At 48.1% G+C, this 7135-nt stretch overlaps 1 protein-coding gene across 1 annotated transcript in view; it reads right to left on the bottom strand.

Moving 5' to 3' along the window:
* KIAA0556 (KIAA0556 ortholog) overlaps positions 1-7135 on the bottom strand; it is a 229590-nt gene that overhangs the window by 46245 nt on the left and 176210 nt on the right. The window lies entirely within an intron of this gene.

Raw genomic sequence — 7135 nt, 5'->3', positions numbered from 1 at the left:
AAAAAAAAAAAAAAAAGTAGCAGATGAAAAAGAGAAATGTGGGATGCTAAAAACGTGAGCTTTCTGAGAGACCACAGCACTAGGGCTATTAAATCAGGCTCTATCTCATTTCGGTGCAAAGGGTTCCATACGCTATAAATCAAAGGCCTTTCACAAAGAGGCTCCTCTGTTGCCATCTTCGTCATCATTACCTCCTGCTGGGACACGGGTAATAGCCTGCTAATTGGTCTGCCTGCTTCCTGTCTCTTGCTCCTTCATCCTCAGCTTCACATTGCCACCAGAGTTAATTTCCTACAAGAGCTGGATCTGGCCCCATCACATCCCTTTGTGAAATCCTTCATGTGTTTTTGCCACCTATAGTTCCTTAAAGTATGGGTTCTGGGCCTCCTGCACCAGAAAAGCTGGGCAGGCACATGAAATGCAGGCGTCCTAGGTCCCAGGGGGGCTGTATTTTGGGGGCTCTGAAAGCAGAGCCTGAGACAAGGATTTGAGTGCAGGTAGCTTATGGGCAGCTGCTCCTTTGAGGGAGAGTCAGGTAGGGCAGGTGAGACTGCAAAAAGGTTTTCGGGCTGGTCACTGCTGTGGGCAACTGGGGCTCCCTCCAGCTAGGACACTGTAAGCAACCTGCAGAAAGAATCTCAGAAATGTCCCTCCAAAGGTGGGGGGTTGGACATTTATCCACTGACCCCCTTCCCTGCGGTTGACGGCTGCCCCAGGGGGCACTGATGCCCCGCCACGTCCACAGGCTGAGCCCTCTGGTGGCTTTGGGGAAAGGACCCAAGCAGCAAGGCTGACAGCCTGGAGGCACTGGGGGTGGTGCCCAGTTGGCATGCCCAGAAACTGTCTCAACTCACTGTGGCTGCAATCAGAGGGGAGCCCAGAGGATGCAGTGTGGGCACTTCACTTGTGACGGATAATCTGGATGGTTTCTTTGCACACAGAAGCTGAAGGATGCCAGGCACGTGAGATGAACTCTGAACCCCTGGTAACCACCTGAAGTGCGGGAGACCTGGGTTCGATCCTGGGTTGGGAAGATCACCCGGAGAAGGGAAAGGCTACCCACTCCCGTATTCTGGCCTGGAGAATTCCGTGGACTGTATAGTCCATGGGTCGCAAAGAGTCAGACACAACTGAGCAACTTTCACTTTCAGCATGACACAAAATGACCTTCACAAGAGGGTCCCTGCCTGGTCTTCTCTCTCCCCCTCTCCTCGCACGTGTGCCCCACATCAGGCAACAACGCTTCACACTTAAAATCGAACCACACCTTCTACTACTGCCCTATTTGGTCATTCTTTTTTACACAAAAACAGTTTTAATAAACAGCTTTCTTGAGGAATGTAATACCTACCTCATACAGTAAACTGGATATATTTAAAGTGTACAACTTAATGGATAAAGAAGATGTGCTAGAAGTATATATATAATGGAATATTAGTCATAAAAAAAGAATGAAGTAATGCCATTTGCAGCAACATGGATGAACCTAGAGAATATTATACAAAGTGAAGTAAGACAGAGAAAGACAAATATCATATGATATCACCTACATGTGGAATCTAAAAAAAAGAACACATGAACTTATTTGCAAAACAGAAACAGACCCATAGACGGAGAAGACAAACTTACATTTACCAAATGGGAAAGGAGCGATGGAAGGATAAATTCAGAGCTTGAGATTAGCAGATACACACAACTATATATAAAATAGATAACCAACAAGGATCTACTTAAAGCACAGAGGACTACATTCAATATTTTGTAATAACCTGTAAGTGAAAAGAATCTGTAAAAGGGTATAAACATATATAATCTTTTATATGTATATATGTGTATATATATATATATTTGAACCACTGTGCTTTACATCTGAAACTAAAACAACACTGTAAATCAACTATACTTCAATTAAAAATAAATAGTAAAGCATACAACTTAGGCAGCAAGGAGACCAAACCAGTCAATCCTAAAGGAAACCAACCCTGAATATTCATTGGAAGGACTGATGCTGAAGCGGAAGCTCCAATACTTTGGCCACCTGATGCGAAGAGCTGACTCACTGGAAAAGACCCGGATGCCGGGAAAGACAAAGGGCAGGAGGAGAAGGGGCAACAGAGGATGAGATGGTTGGATGGCTTCATCGACTTAATAGACATAAGTTTCAGCAAGATCCGGGAGATAGTGAAGGACAGGGAAGCCTGGAGCGCTGCAGTCCACGGGGTCGCGAAGAGTCGGACACAACTTAGCAACTGAACAACAAATACAACTCAAGTTTTAACACATATACACCCACGATCATTACCTGAAGGCTTCCTCATACCCCTTCGTAATCCCTCCCACCCCACCCCTAGGCAACCACCCACCAGCCTTCTGTCACTACAGATTAGTTTGCATTTTCTAGAATTTTTATACAAAAGGACTCACACACTATGACCTCCATGGGGCCTGGGGGTCTGGTTTCTTTCCCCCAGCATAATATCTCCGAGATTCATCCATGTTGCCGACGTGAAGAGTTTTATACCTTCTTATTGCTGAGGAGCAGCAGTCTATTCTGGGGTACCCCACAGTCTGTCTGTTCATCCACCTTCACAGCAGACTCTGGGAGGCTGCACCTCCCTCAGTCAGCCTTTGCCTCCTCCCCTCCGCATGAACCCACCCTGCCAAGGCTGCCAGTAACTGGGATGATAACAATCATCCTTGTTGTCTGGATGATTCCGATTGATTCTTGTCCTGGTCTATCACTCACAGGGCCCTCCTTTCACTCCCAAGGGTGCCCTGGTTTGGACAACCTGTCTTAGGGTCCAGCAGGTGACCAGACACACTGGGAAGTTCTCAGTCCTTAGGTCATCCCCCTGCTTCCTGTTCTCACAGCAGCCCAGGCTCCCTGCTGCTCCTTGACTGGCTGGGCAGGTCCCGGCCTCCTGATTTTCCTGTGTTGTCTCACTAGGTGGTCCCACTCAGGCCCAAGGCCCTAAATTTCATCCTCATGTTGGTGACTCCCAACTATTTAATTTATTTTACTGGAGTATAGTTGATTTACAATGTTGTATTGGTTTCAGGTGTACAGCAAAGTGATTCACTTATATATGTATATATCTTTTCCAGATTCTTTTGCATTATGTTTTATTGCAAAATAGTAAATATAGTTCTCTGTGCTATACAGTGGGTCCTTGTTGTTTATCCATGTTATATATAGCAGTTAGTACCCGTTAATCCCAAACTCCTAATTCATCCTTTCCCACTCCCTTTCCCCTTTGGTAACCACAAGTTTGTTCTCTATGTTCATGAGTCTGTTTCTGTTTGATGAATAAATGCATTTGTATCAATTTTTAGATTCCACGTAAGTGATACCATATGATGTTTGTCTTTCTCTTGACTTTACTTTGGGCTTCCCCAGTGGCTCAGCAATAAAGAATCCGCCTGCACTGCAGGAGACGTGGAGACATGGGTTTGATCGCTGAGTTGGGAAGATCCCTTGGAGGAGGAAATGGCAGTCCACTCCAATAATTTTGCCCAGAAAATCCCATGGACAGAGGAGCCTGGGGGCTATAGCCCATGGGGTCGCAAAAGAGTCAGTCATGACTAAGTGAGTAAAGCACAACAAAGGTTTCACTTCACTTAGTGTGATAATCTCTAAGTCCATCCATATGGCTGCAAACAGCATTATTTCATTCTTTTTTATGGCTGAGTAGTATTCCCTTGTGAGTGTGGTGGTTTAGTTGCTAAGTCGTGTCAGACTCCTGTGACCCCATGGACTGTAGCCTGTCAGGCTCCTCTGTTCATGGAATTCTTCAGGCAAGAACGCTGGAGTGGGTTGCCATTGTGTGTGTGTGTGTGTGTATATGACATATATATCACTTGATATATATATGACATATATATATATGGATGTGAGAGTTGGACTGTGAAGAAGGCTGAGCGCTGAAGAATTGATGCTTTTGAACTGTGGTGTTGAAGACTCTTGAGAGTCCCTTGGACTGCAAGGAGATCCAACCAGTCCATTCTGAAGGAGATCAGCCCTGGGATTTCTTTGGAAGGAATGATGCTAAAGCTGAAACTCCAGTACTTTGGCCACCTCATGCGAAGAGTTGACTCATTGGAAAAGACTGATGCTGGGAGGGATTGGGGGCAGGAGGAGAAGGGGACGACAGAGGATGAGATGGCTGGATGGCATCACTGACTCGATGGACGTGAGTCTCAGTGAACTCCGGGAGTTGGTGAGGGACAGGGAGGCCTGGTGTGCTGCGATTCATGGGGTCACAAAGAGTCGGACACGACTGAGCAACTGATCTGATCTGATATATATATATATATTTTTAAATCCAGTCTCTGTAAATGGACATTTAGGTTGCTTCCGTGTCTTGGCTAATGTAAACAGTGCTGTTTGGACACTGGACTCCTGACTGTTCTAATCTCCAATTCTGGCCTCTCTATCCAACCCCAGTGACCACGTGACTACTCCTCCTGCATATCTAACAAGCATCTCAACCTTAACATGCCCCGAACAGAATGATCAGTTTACTTTTCCCAAACCTCATCTTCATCCATCTTAAAAATGGTTCCTTCATTCAACCAACTGCCCCAGACTAGGAGTCCTTGAGCCCTCTTGCTCTTTCACACACATATCCAATCCATCAGAAGCTCCCATGGCTCCACCTCCCAAAGCCCTCCCTAATCTGACCTCTTCTTCCCGGGTGGCCACTGCCTCCTAGCCCGGGCCACCACCATCTCTCCCAGAGACAACAACTGTAGCCTCCTAATTGGTCTCTGTGTTTCCACTCTGCACTGTCACACACCCGCCCCCAACCCACCCCAGCACACACATTTCATTTTCTGCAGCCAGTCCTTCTTAAAAAGCAACTTAATCCACTAGGGGATTCCCTAGTGGATTAGGATTAGGTCCAGTGATTGGGACTCTGCACTTCCACTGCAGGGGTCCCGGGTTCAATTCCTGGTCAGGGATCTAGGATTCCACAGGCTGTGTGGTATGTCCAGAAAACAGAACAAAACAGCAACGACAAAAACAAATCAGATCATGGCAGCCACTGCTTAAAACCACCCCACGATTTCCTATCACTCTGAGATAAATGCCAGCTCCCTTCAGGAGTCAACATAGCCTGTGTGATCTGGTCCCATGATGACCTCTCTCTCCCCTTCCTTTCCCCCTCCCAACACATGACTCCAATTGCTGCTCCGTGATTCTGTGGAGCTCAAGGCCACCTCGGGACCTGGGCAACTGTCTGGCACATTCTGTCCCAGAGACCTGCAAGGCTGGCTCCTCCTTGTCTTCAAAGAGATGTTGCTGCTCTCCCTAAAGCAGGCCCCACCCCATCCAATCCCCTTTCTAGCCCATGGTCCTGTATTATTTTCTTCCTGTCTGTGACATGGTCTTGTTCATCAGCTTTCTAATTTATTTATTGTCTCCCCTACTCAAAGTTAGAGTTGCCCTGATGGCTCAAGTGGTAAAAAAAAAAATCTGCCTGCAAGCCAGGAGACCGAGCTTGATCCCTAGGTCAGGAAGATCCTTGCAGGAGGAAATGGCAACTCACTCCAGTATTGCCTGGGAAATCCCATGGGCAGAGGAGCCTGGTGCCAAACAGTCCATGGGGTTGCAAAGAGTTGGCCATGACTGAGCATGCCCACACACACTCAAAACTTAAGCTCCAGGGCTTCCCTGGTGGCTCAGTGGTAAAGAATCCGCCTGCCAATGCAGGAGACATGGGCTCAATCCCTGACCCAGGAAGACCCCACATATCGTGAAGCAACTAAGCCCGTATGCTACAACTACGGAGTCTGTGCTTTAGAGCCTGAGAGCTGCAACTACTGAAGCCCACACACCCTTGAGCCCACTGACCACAATGACAGAAGCCACCACAACTAGAGAGGAGCCCCTGCTTGCCACAACTGGAGAAAAGCCCTCGCCGCAACGAAGACCACAATTAAAAAGTAAATAAACCAGCTCTGAAACAGCAGAGGTGCTACCAGTCTCATCCAAGGGCCCAGCAAGCACCTGGCACACAGTTTTTGCTCGGCCATCATTTTGGAATTACAAACGAAGCAACACAGCCACTCTTCTCCCCGGGTAGTGCTGCTAACAATCCTCAGAGAACAAACCTGATCAGAAAAATGGCAGCCTGTTGGTTTCAACCCCAGACCGTGTTCCGTCTTGCTTTGCCTTCTGATCTACTCTTGGGATGTGAGATCGGAGACTCCCAGATGTGTCCATGTAGACTTATTTCCCCCCTTTGGCCTTCCTGAAAGCCGGGCAGGGAAGCTCTAACTAAATTCGTAGCTCACTGAGCTACTGTTCTGAAGGTTTCCGGAGCAATTTGGGATGAGAACCGTTAGACGACAGGAACCCGGCTTCAATCGTCCAGTTGCGGGATGGCAGGCTGCTATTTGCTGCCTGTCAGAAAAGTCGATTCTCAGAGCACCCTTTTACACGTTTATATGGATGTGTTCTCTGTTTAGCGGAGGCGCAGAGCAAGCGCGTGCTGTGAATTAATCAGGAAATAGCTACTGGAGAAGGACAGCCCAGGCAGCTTCCAGTGAGTAGTTCTGCAAAATTACCGCCGTGCAAACATCTGGAGAAGACACGCTGTCACTGAAAGAGGTGGGGGGAGGGGGTGGGGAGCACGCTTTTCAGTCCCACAGTCACAAGGTGGGTATCCTGGATCCCATCAGGAGATGCCTGGTCTCCACAATGGGCTCGCTGACCATCTGCGCACCATCTAGAGCCCCTCCTGATCTCAGCTCTCTCCAAGAAGCCTGGCCGAGGGACTTCCTTGGTGGTCCAAGGGTTAGGAATCCACCTTGCAATGCAGGGGACGTGGGTTCAGTCCCTGGTTGGGGAGCTAAGCTCTTGCATGTCAAAACTAAGCCTGTGTGTTGCAACTACTGAGCTGATGGCCGCAACTAGGGAGCCTGTGGGCCACAACGAAAGATCCCACGTGAGGCAGTGAAGATCCTGCATGTCACAGCTAAGACCCAAGGCAGCCAAATAAATACATAAAATAAAAAGAAGCCTGGCTGAGTGGGGATAGAGAGTGGGGAGCAGGCTGGGGCAGGCTGTGACCACCAGTGCTCACAGGACTGGACAGGTAGGAGAGAGAAAGTTAGGTTTGAGGCCAGCGGG

Source organism: Bison bison, unplaced genomic scaffold, assembly GCF_000754665.1.
Source record: "Bison bison bison isolate TAMUID 2011002044 unplaced genomic scaffold, Bison_UMD1.0 scf7180017864072, whole genome shotgun sequence".
In the NCBI taxonomy this organism is placed as follows: Eukaryota; Metazoa; Chordata; class Mammalia; order Artiodactyla; family Bovidae; genus Bison; species Bison bison.
Note: the sequence above shows the minus strand (reverse complement) of the source record. Positions and strands in the feature narration are given on the sequence as shown.